The sequence below is a fragment of the Trachypithecus francoisi genome, unplaced genomic scaffold (assembly GCF_009764315.1).
Source record: "Trachypithecus francoisi isolate TF-2019V2 unplaced genomic scaffold, Tfra_2.0 Lachesis_group7, whole genome shotgun sequence".
Lineage (NCBI taxonomy): Eukaryota > Metazoa > Chordata > Mammalia > Primates > Cercopithecidae > Trachypithecus > Trachypithecus francoisi.
Genome location: NW_022681472.1, coordinates 85,009,768 through 85,022,099, shown reverse-complemented (window position 1 = coordinate 85,022,099; position 12,332 = coordinate 85,009,768). Strand labels below are relative to the sequence as shown.

Below are 12,332 nucleotides of genomic sequence, written 5' to 3'. Positions count from 1 at the left end.
TACTAAGTATTAATGCATTCAACTGTAAGAACTTACAATTTTCTCTTACATTGTTTAAGGAAAACGAGACTGTAATAGTTGGAAATAACTTAGTGGCATACCTCCTATTTTTGGTCTCTTCTGTAACTACACCAGAGTTTAGCGCAGTGCCTGCCTGGTGCATAGTGGGTACTCAATAATTATGTTTTGAACAATTGAGTTAATAGCAAGGTCAAAGAATCTTAGACTGTAACAGCATTTTGTAATTATGTGGCAAAAATTTTTGAAAAAGATGTTGATTGCTCTGAGCTGTAGTTTTTTTCAGGTATCTTGTATATTTTTAAGACTGCTGGCCAGATGCAGTGGCTCACGCCTGTAATCCCAACACTTTGGGAGGCCGAGGCGGGCTGATCACAAGGTCAGGAGATCGAGACCATCCTGGCTAACACGGTGAAACCTCATCTCTACTAAAAATACAAAAAAATTAGCTGGGCGTGGTGGTGGGCGCCTGTAGTCCCAGCTACTTGGGAGGCTGAGGCAGGAAAATGGCGTGAACCTGGGAGGTGGAGCTTGCAGTGAACCGATCGCACCACTGCACTCCAGCCTGGGCGACAGAGCAAGACTCACATCTCAAAAAAAAAAAAAAAAAAAAGACTGCTATATTGGGTTATTTAATTTGCTTTGAGATCTTTGGGTGAGGAAGTATAGATACGATTTTGTGTTATACTTTAGTGCATAGAATGGATTTGTTTGCTTAGAATGGGCATTTGATATATGTATCTTGTCAGCATTCATGAACAACAGTGAATTCAAATAATTTCTTGTGCATTTAGAGTTTCTGAAAGTCCACATAAATATTGTTGGGTGTGTGAGCTCATTCTGTATTATGATCAGTTCAGTAAATCCTAGCTCTTAATTATGCTGTAATATTGAACACCTACTATATGCCAGATTCCTTGTAACCATTAGGTTAGTTTTATAGCAACTCTGCAATGTGTAATTTAACTTTTATTTAATTCCTAATTAACATTAGGAAAGTAAGGCTCAGAGAGCTTAGGTTAGAGGTATGCCATTAATCATAATTAAATATTTCCAATTACGTATACTTGTCAAGTATACTCTCAAGTGGGAGATGTTGAATACTGGCATTTGAACCCATCACGTTTACTTAAATTCTATTTCAATGTACTAATCTTATATTTTATATGAAGTATTTGTAAAACATACTTAAAACAGCAAATCTCAAAACTTTTTCTTTTTCAGCTGCCATGGAGGATGGATAATGTTCACTTGTTCTGTACTCTCCTGTAAGCATTTACAGGATTGACAGCTAGCTGTAGTTTCACCTCTTTCCCACTTGTACAAGTAATTAGAATGCAAATGAGTCACATTTGTAAACTTTTTAAACAAAGAAATCATTCTTAGAATTTTGATGATTTAAATATAAACATTTCTTGCAACACACCTTCACATCTGGATAATGGTACCATGGGTCAGAATAACTACTTTTAAAGATATTGTGTGATTTTAAGTAGAAGACTTAATGCAGAGATATATTTTTGTAGCTATTTAATTCATTTTGAAAAGATTGATCATCAACATTAAGGTACTATTGTATGTGACACTGTGAAGCCTGAATCCTGTACAGTTATTTTTTGCTAATGCAGTCATCTCTTCTTGGTATATTTTAGTTGATGCATTATGTATGATATATATTAAATTCTAGATGGATACACACCCTTTCTACTGTGTTTCGAGCAGGGATCCCCAACCCCTGGGCCATGGCCTGTTGGGAACCGGACTGCACAGCAGGAGGTGAGCGGCATTGCTCCCTGAGGTCTGCCTCCTGTTAGATTAGCAGAGACAGCGTTAGATTCTCACAGTAGCGTGAACCTTGTTGTGAACTGTGCATTAGAGGGATCCAGGTTTTGTGCTCCATGTGAGAATCGAACGCCTCGTAATCTGAGGTGGAACAGTTTCATCCTGAAACCATTCCCTCTGTCACCCTGTCTGTGGAAAAATTGTCTTCCATGAAACCGTTTCCTGGTCCCAAAAAGGTTGGGGACCATTGATCTAGAATATTTATTCCTTCCAATCATAAATTGGCATGTCCTCAGATAATCCAGATTAACCTGAATACTACTTTAGGTCAAGCATTTTCAGAAAACACTTGATAAGAAAGAAATTATGACATAGTCCCAGATGTCATAATGTGACATATGTCATATTGTTCCCGGACCAAACTGAGGGTCAGGCTGCTATTTCTCATGGCCCAATAACAAGATGCAGGTGAACTGGAGAGGAAGAGAGTTTTTATTTTCTGCAACCAGTTATAGGGAGAAGGCCTGGAAATTATTGCCAGACCAACTCAAAATTACAGTTTTCCAGAGCTTATATGCCTTCTAAGTTATATGTCTACATGTAAGTGTGCATTCATCTAAATAACATAAGTTATTGACTTCTTTTTTTTTTTTTTTTTTTGAGATGGAGTCTCGCTCTGTCGCCAGGCTGGAGTGCAGTGGCTGGATCTCAGCTCACTGCAAGCTCCGCCTCCCGGGCTCACGCCATTCTCCTGCCTCAGCCTCCCGAGTAGCTGGGACTACAGGCGCCTGCCACCTCGCCCGGCTAGTTTTTTGTAGTTTTTAGTAGAGACGGGGTTTCACCATGTTAGCCAGGATGGTCTCGATCTCCTGACCTCGTGATCTGCCCGTCTCGGCCTCCCAAAGTGCTGGGATTACAGGCTTGAGCCACCGCGCCCGGCCCGTGATTAACTTCTTTTAATCTATAACTAAGGTCGAAGTCCTGAAGAGCTTCCTCTGGAGCCTCAGTAAATTTACTTAATCTAAATGGGTCCAGTTGCTGGGGGTGATTACCCTTATATTGTCTCCTGCAAAATCATAGAGGTTTGGGGAATACCTTCAGACCCCCAGTAAACTTGTTTGTGGAGGCCTAGGGAGTTTCTTCAGACCTACAATAAAACTTGTTTAATCCTAAATGGGTCCTGTTAAGAATTCGTTCATTGTTTTATCATGCTTTAAGGCCCAGGAAAGGCCTAGGCAAAACTGGTAATGAGCTTTTGTTAGTCTCAGTCTTTGTATAAGGGCACTGGCTTTTAATATTTAACTGAACCACTCAGTCAGTACTGGAACAGTTGTTGTGGAGGCCTGCATGAGTGAAACCTGGCCTGCCGCAATATGACATAATATATCGTAATATATATTATGACATATAATATGACATAATATATCATAATATATATTATGACATATAATATGACATATAATGTGATAATTTAAGGATTATTTATGCCATTATCTTAGTGAGGATAATAAAGAATCGAATTCTGTGAAATCTGTAACCTGAGGTACACTTTTATAGTTTGTTGACTTGCTGACTTTGCCAAATCCTCTAATCAGTAAAAATCCTCTAATTGAGAGATTCTTCTCATTGTAACGTTCTAGTATGTATGGACAAAAACATTGAATTTAATTTGACAAATTTGCTTTATATGATAATGTGAAGATCCTCAGATTATTAAATGGGAGTAACGTCCCTGTTACATGCCTCACTAAACTGTTGTGAAATTTTTATGTTAATTTCAATTCAACATAACAAGGAAGGCAGCATATAATTTTACTAATGTATTTCTAAGTCAAATGATTATTAAAAATAATTTTGTTTTTGATCACCTGGCACAATATGTTGTATGTAGATTGCCATTAACTACCCAAGTAGTTATCGAGCACATAAGTAGGGTTATATTACAGTGAATAAATAATTTGTGGTTCTTCCTTACAATAGAATAGAAGATACAGAGAGAGTGTGAATTCAGTGATATGTGTTACATAGGTACCTAATCTTTTTTTTTCTTTTTCTTTTTCTTTTTTTTTGAGATGGAGCCTCACTCTGTCGCCAGGCTGAAATGCAGTGGCACAATCTCGGCTCATTGCAACCTCCAACTCCCTGGTTCAAGAAATTCTCCTGCCTCAACCTCCCCAGTAACTGGGATTGCAGGCACATGCCACCACGCCTGGCTAATTTTTGTATTTTTAGTAGAGATGGGGTTTCACCATGTTGGCCAGGATGGTCTCGGATCTTTGGACCTCGTGATCCGCCCGCCTCTGCCTTAGGTACCTAATCTTAACTAGTTCAAGATAAAAGACCCTGTTGTAATGTCATCTAAACTCTGACCTGAAGAGTAGACCAGTCAGTCAAGAGGGAGAGTTTACATGGGGGTAGGAAGAGAGAGAGAGGCAAAAAGCCTGAAGATAAGAGAAGTCATGTTAGAAACTGATACTGGTTATAGTATGACAGTAATGGAGACTGTAAAGGAAGAGTGGGAAAGATGAAGCTAAAGAGGTAGACGAGAAGTAAACCATCTGCATGAGTCATGTTAACAAGTCCCATTCAGTTCCAGCTGAAGGCAATGGGGAAACCATTATAGGATCTTAATAGGGGAGAGAATAAAATACTCAAGTTGTCTTTTGGAAAGACTGTCCTGACTGCTTCTGGAGAATGTATTAAAGGTGAAGTGAGATTGGATGCAGGGAGACAAATTAAAAGGCTGTTGCTAATATCCAGGAAAGAATATTGATGATGTCAAATCTATAAGATGTGATGATTTACTGGATGCGGGCTGCATTGAGCCAGTAGCTTTGCCTCCAGTGGTAGAGTAGTAGATAAAGTTTTCCCCAAAGGGCTAGGTGCCAGCCCTTTTTCATGTAAAGCTGAGATCCTTCTTGGGGCTAAGGCGAAGCCAGGTGTGTTTCACGTAAGCATTTTCCATTGATTTACCGCATTGTTAGTCATTGAGTGTAAGCTGACCCTAGGAACATCAGGCTGGACACTTGTGAGGCCTCCATGAGTTGGGCATTCAGTTTCCACTGGAATCCAGACGCAAGCTAATAGCTGCTATTCAGAAGGCATAAACCTGATTGCTGTGTCAGGGAGGCAAAGCGTTCAAAACCCCAAGGGGCACCTGTAGGTGGAGGCTACCTCTTTTTGCCAAATCCTCTCATCAGCGAAATCATGAGACTTATGGCTCAGAGTGGTCCTTAGGATTGTGGGGCCCCAAAGGTACTAGTGCACTTTTCTACATACAGCCCTTTCTGGTTGGAAAAACCCTCACTGGCTCTTAAGTGAGTCTTTTAAGTACAAAAGGATAACACATCAGTTCTTCTTCTTCTTGTTTTTGTTACCGAGTCTCACTCTGTAGTCCAGGCTGGAGTGCAATGGCGTGATCTTGGCTCACTGCAACCTCCGCCTCCTGGGTTCAAGTTATTCTCCTACCTCAGCCTCCTAAGTAACTGGGACTACAGGCACACGCCACCATGCCCAGCTAATTTTATATTTTCACTGGAGACAGGGTTTCATCATGTTGGTCAGGTCTCGAACTTCCAACCTCAAGTGATCTGCCTGCGTCTGCCTCCCAAAGTGCTGGGATTACAGGTGCGAGCCACTGCACCCAGCTTTTCAGTTCTTACTATACATTATGACGTAGAGGCAACAATAGCACATTGAATTGGTCCAAAACATGCCACCCATAAGTCACATTTATTTTCCTAACCACTGTAAACCCTGCCCAGACCCTGTTAGCTTAATCTGAGTGTCTGCCTGACAGGACTAGATAGAATGGTTACCTAGGTGCCTATTTCCAAGAGAACCAAAAAATTTTGAATCTCTCCCTGAACTTCTCTGGGCAAACCTCCTGGTATGTCTGGCCTTCAGTCCATCTTGGGGATCAAGGAGACCTCAGCCCCATTCCTAACCGTCTTTCTCATTAAAGTAGAAGAGTTTGGGGGTGGGAGCAGAGAGGGATCAGGGAGTGGGGAGGGGAAGAGAGCAACTTGGTGCAGGTAATCAAGGCTTTATATTCACTTTATATTCTCTCGCAGTTTAATGTTTTTGGTCTACTTGAAGCTCTGTACTTGGCAGCAAGGCCATCATTACTTACACCATTTCTTTTAGTTTGGGGGATTTGGCTCAGCAATTACAGCCACAGCCTTTCACCTGGGACCATGGGGCTTGTTGCCCTTATTATGATATTCCCCTCCTTCCACCAGCCCAGAGGATAGTGAACAACTACCAAGCCACCATTTCGGTGGCTAATTTCAGCCTCACTTCTCACTGCTCAGTTTCTAAACATTAATTCCACTCCTGTTCATTAACAGGTAAACAGGTGGGGGAATCTTTATTCCCACCTTCTTCCCATCCACCACTAGGATCACTCTCAGATCCCAGGGTGTCTTCCCTTGTCCCAGAACTCAGTCTGCAGGGCCTTTATCCTTTCTCTTAGAGAGTTATGGCTATGTCGGCATCCCACCCTCTTTCCCCAGAACTGTCAAGAACCATGATGGTCTGAGATTTTATCCTACTTGCAAGCTAATAAGTTATCCTGCCACATTTTCATGGAATCTGGTAGAAGACATGAAACTCCTGTGTTAAAGATCAAGGGCGGATTATTATTCTCTATCATAGTAATAGCCAGAGTATCAGCATTTGTGCTGGTTTTCTGAGCCTCATTCTACAGGATGACATGAAGAGGACCAGGTAATACTTGTACACACAGTGGGCTATCTTGTTGGAGAGAAGCCCTGAGTTAAGGGAACCCAAATCTTTTCTAATGAGCAATAAGCATGCCTGCCCTTTGCTCTGGAGGGATACATTATATTTATTATACTGAACAGACAGTACGCATGCTTGTCCCTTGCTCCAGAAGGAGATACTATCTTTATTTCTCAAGGCTGTTCACTCTACAAACATTCTTGAAAAGATACTCTCTAGAGCAAAGCCAGCTGGTACCTCTGCCTGTACTGTATGAAAAAGAGATACCTATGAAGCAGCCTGCCCTACATGGTGAAACCCTGTCTCTACTGAAAATGCAAAAAATTAGCTGGGTGAAGTGGCGAGCGCCTGTAATCCCAGCTACTCAGGAGGCTGAGGCAGGAGAATCGCTTGAACCTAGGAGGCAGACGTTGCGGTGAGTCGAGTTCATGCCACTGCACTCCAGCCTGGGCAACAAGAGTGAAACTCCGTCTCAAAAAAAAGAAAAAAAAAGACGATATGTATGAAGAATTATATCCTAACATAATAAATTATACTTTGTTAAATCTGACATTTAAAAAAGTGCCAGGCACACTGACTCACGCCTGCAATCCCAGCACTTTGGGAGGCTGAGGTGGACAAATCACTTGAGGCCAGGAGTTTGTGACCAGCCTGGTCGACATGGTGAAACCTTGTCTCTACTTAAAATAGAAAGATTAGCTGGGTATGGTGGTGCACGCCTATAATCCCAGCTACTTGGGAGGCTGAGGCACAAGAATCACTGGAATCTGGGAGGTGGAGGTTGCAGTGAGCCGAGGTCATGCCACTGCATTCCACCCTGGGGGACAGAGGGAGACTCTGTCTCAAAAAAAAAAAGTTCCTGGCATATAAGAACACAACACGTTGGCTAACCCAGTGAAACCCCGTCTCTACTAAAAAATACAAAAAAACTAGCCGGGCGAGGTGGCGGGCGCCTGTAGTCCCAGCTACTGGGGAGGCTGAGGCAGGAGAATGGCGTAAACCCGGGAGGCGGAGCTTGCAGTGAGCCAAGATCCGGTCACTGCACTCCAGCCTGGGCGACAGAGCGAGACTCCGTCTCAAAAAAAAAAAAAAGAAAAAAAAGAACACAACACGTATTATTATTGTTGGTGCTGTTCATTTTTTAATCTGTTTTTGAGGGCAAAGTTATATGTAATGACCTTGGTGGAAATTTGAGATTAATTTCCTCAAAGATAAGTTGGTCACTTTAATAACATTTACTCAAAAAGTAATGACTGGCATGTGCAGACATCTTTCAATTTGAAAGAGATCACAGTTTTAAGAATTTCAGGAACATCGAATTTAAGTGAAATATGAGAAAACCACCTTAGGACGCAAGGTGTGAGATTAGTTTGCTTTCTTTATATCAAACCACAGTTCTCTCCAGCAAACTAAAAGATGTTAATTAAACACATTTTCAGGGAGGCTTCTTTCCCTTTATATAAAAGGACAGCATAGATTTAGGTAGATGAGAGAGAGGCTAGCATAGTTAGTGAAGGGAATATTCAAATTCACAATTTTTCTTTTCTTTGTGTTTTTTTTTAGGGGAGTAGGGCTCCATTTTATTTATTAGCATCTTATAAATGATCCTCCCTTCCAGTTATTTTCTGTAAACAAGTCTTCTAAAAATGTTATTTTGAAAGCTCACTTGCTGAAGATTATTTGTTATGTTTGAATTTATTTTGATTTAAATGTTAAATACTAAATGTGTCCTGGTATTTAGTAAATATATTTACCGAGTTTTTTCTAAAAGTATGGAGAAGTCAGCTTCATTTATTCCATTCATTTGGATTAAAGCATACATGAATTTACAGACTTGGAAACTTAAAACAATCTTCTAGCTATGGAGCTAGTTCTCAGTTGCCAGGGGGTAAAAGCAGGTGGATCCCTGAAAATGAGGGATGATGCATTTTGGAGTCTTTTTGATAATTGGAACTTCTGTATTAAAATGTGAATGTGGTTAAACTAAAGCTTCGTCCTGCTATTTATAGAACAGTATGTTGAAGCAGTAGTCAAAATATGTAGCCTGGTTGGCAACCTTTTGAAATGGGTGTGCCAAAGTTCCGTTATGGTATGTGCGATGGTGACAACTGGCCGGTTTTCAGTCTTTAGTATGTGGCACTGACCTCTTAGTAGTGTATTAATGTATTAAATGTGAGTCTTTTAAGAAGTTAGTTTTAGCAGATTCTCATTGTTTGTGCCTTATAAGCAACTTTTAAAAACAGTGGTTTTTTAAAATTAAAGTTTTTAAAGCATTTTCAGTATGCCTAGTTTGGGTAGGAAGGTAGCCTATGGATTTAAATAATTTTTTAAAAAAATATATAAGCACTTCACAATTCTTTCTAGTAGAGATCTGCAAGTGGAACTTTTTGTGAAATTCTTCCACTGCCCCTTGTCTCTCAGATCCCTTCTAGGATCTTGATAGGGTCTCATAAGTAAGAGATGAATGAACAGTTTTGTTTATTTGTTTTTTGAGACAGAGTCTTACTCTGTCGCTTAGGCTGGAGTGCAGTGGCTCACTGCAAGCTCCGCCTCCCGGGTTCAAGTGTTTCTCCTACCTCAGCCTCCTGAGTAGCTGGGATTACAGGCGCGGACCACCAAGCCTGGCTTATTTTTGCACTTTTAGTAGCGATAGGGTTTCACCATATTGGTCAGGCTGGTCTCGAACTCCTGACCTCATGATCCACCCGCCTTGGCCTCCCAAAGTGCTGGGATTGGACACGTGAGCCACTGCAGCTGGCCAGTTTTGTTTTTAAAAGCATAACTGGTTAACTGTGTTATAGAAACTGTCCTAAGTCATAAAGTAGGGCTAAACAGGTACCGGTACCCTAAGACAATTTATTCCAGGTAGTTTTAACCACTGTATCTAGGTTACATTGCACATAAGGTCTTGTAGCAAATTCCTGTACCTAATCTTTAGATACATCGTTTCCCTCATCTTCTGTAAAATAGAAACTGTAAGTCACCATTTCATGAATTATTTGAGAATAGTGGAAAGGAGACTGCCAGGAACTATTCACTCACCTACTTGCCTTCAAGCCTCCTCTCTTTAGATATGATTTTGCTGGATTTCTATCCAAAGAAAGTTCTAGAGATGGCTTTGGATAACTCTGCTTTATTTTTTAGTTTCTAGTGTAGGAGTATACATATATAATATACATACTTGTATTCCTATTATTATTCTGTATATTGGGGGGGCCATATATTAATATGGAAGAAATAGGCGACCTTGTTTTTACACCTCAATCTTTCTTGGTAAAGATGTAGAGCCAGAAGTACTCCACTAAAAGGTAGAAAGTAAAAATCACTTGTAGTATTGATAATGGGGATAAGTGGCATGTGTGCCATTTTGGTATGCTATTTTGATTTATGTTTTCATTTAAGATGTTTTCTCACTGGTTTTTGACTTTGGCATCTAGAAAAACCTAATCATTCCTTCAGTAAACATAATTATGTACTATTTTTCACCATCTTTTTAAAAAAAATTTTATTGAAGTATACTTTATATACCATAAAATTCGCCCATTTCAAATGCACAATTTAGTGATTATTAGTAAATTTATTCAGCTTTGCAACCATTACCATAGTCTAGGATATTGTCTGTTAACCCAGTAAGATCCCTTGAAGTCTTTCATACTACCCCTAGCCCCAGGCAACCACTTTCCTGTCTTCTAGCTCTTACCCACTCCCTTCTCCCTCTCCCTCTTCTTCTCCCTCTCCCTGTCCCTGTCCCTGTCCCTCTCCCTCTCCCTCTCCTTCCCTCTCCCGTCTCTCCCTCTCTCCCTCTTACACTGTCTCCCTCACTCTCTCACTCTCTCACTTTTGCTTGATTATTCTTTCCTGGACATTCTTTCCTGGATTATTCTTTCCTGGACACAATATCTTTTCTGTCTGACTTCTTTCATTTAATTTACGGTTCATGCATGTTGAGTGTATCAGTAATTTGTTCCTTTCTATTGCTGAGTAGTATTCCATTCTGTGGATATGCCACATTTTGTTTATTCATTACCAGTTGATGGGCGTTTGGATGGTTCACAGTTTTTGGCTGTTATAAATAATGCTGCTATGAACATTTGTATGCAGATATGTGTGGACATATGTTTTCTTTTGCATAGATGCCTAGGAATAGAATTATTGCTTCATATGGAAAACTTATATAATTTTTCAAGAAACTGCCAAAACCAGACTGTCGGTGTGATTTTACGTTCTATGAGTAGTGTATGAGGATTTCAGTTTCTCTAAATCTTCCCAACACCTGTCATTATCTTTTTAATTATAATTATTCTACTGGGTGAGAAGTAATATACATTGTGGTTTGAGTTTCCCTAATGACTAATGATGTTGAGTATCTTTTCAAGCCATTTTTTTCTTTTCTTTTTTCTTTTTTTTTTTAAGAAAGGATTTTACTTTGTCACTCAGGCTGGAGTATAGTGGCATAATCACACCTCGCTGCAGCCTAGAACTCCTGGGCTCATGTGGTCCTCCTGCTCCAGCCTCCCAAAGTGCTGAGACTACAGGCATGCACCACCAAGCCATTTTTTACATCTGTTTTGGTGAAATGTCTGTCATTTCATTTTTTATTGGGTTGTCTTCTTATCGAGTTGTAAGAGTTCTTTATATATTTTGTATCCAGGTCCTTTGGCAGATACATTATTTGCAAGTATTTTCTCTCAGTCTGTGACTTGTCCTTTTATTTTCTTAATAGTATCTTTTTTTTTTTCTTCTTCTTAAGAGATGGGGTTCAGAGTCGAAGTCTTGCTGTGTTGCCCAGGCTAGACTCAAACTCAGGGCTCAAGTAATCCTCCTGCGTCTGCCTCCTGAATAATTGATGCTATAGACGTGTGCCAGCACACTTGGCTGCTAATAGTGTCTTTTGAGGTGTAAGGGTTTTGACTTGGTAGACTCTAGTTTAAATCCTTTTTTTTTCTGTTAAGAATGGTGGCAGTGTGTGTCATATCTAAGAAATCTTTGCCTAACCATAGATTATGAGATTTACTCTTGTGTTTTCTTCTAAAAGTTTTCTAGTTTTGGTCCTCACATTTAGGTCTGTGATCCATTTTTAGTTAACTTTATGGTGTAAGTTACTAAGTTCAACTTTTTGCATGTGGTTATCCAGTAGTCTCCAAACCATTTTTGAAAAGACTGTCCTTTCCTCTACTGAATTGCCTTTGATATCTTAGTTGGTAATCAGTTGACCACAAACATTTGGGTTTATCTTGTAGACTTTTATGTCTGTTTCATTGATCTATCATTCTGCTAGTACCACCACATGGCTTGATTACTGTAGCTTTCATACTGTATTTTAGTAATGAAAATTTTTGTAAACATACATGCTCATATTTATTTAAAAAAATGAAACAGTATAGAGTAGTAAAAGAAAAAAGCAAAAATCACCATCTAGGTAGTCACTGTTTTGGTGACCATCTTTCCAGGCATCTTTGAGTACACACACATATTCTCCACATTTATTCATAGAAACACATCAGTATTTGCCTACACTCATTGTTCTTGTGTACTTTTTGAGTGAATACATTTATTGTCAGCTTTAAGAGAGAACTGATTATTTTTCTTTCTGCGGGGACTTTTGTAATTCTGTGCATTTTTACGACTTAAACTTCTCAGCAGACCGAAGCCTCTTTGAGCTAAGAACTATGAGTGCATTTTTCTTGGTAGCATGTTTAAATGGAATTTACTTCTCACTTCATCTGGTAAAAGATGACTTTAAAACTTTGTTGTTGTTTTGTTGTTTTGTTTTTTGGAGACAGAGTCTT

The 12,332-nt window shown here is 39.8% G+C and overlaps 1 protein-coding gene across 31 annotated transcripts in view; it reads left to right on the top strand.

Annotated features, from left to right (window-relative positions):
- CYRIB (CYFIP related Rac1 interactor B) overlaps window positions 1-12,332 on the top strand; it is a 177,560-nt gene that overhangs the window by 79,602 nt on the left and 85,626 nt on the right. The gene's annotated exons all lie outside the window — the stretch shown is intronic.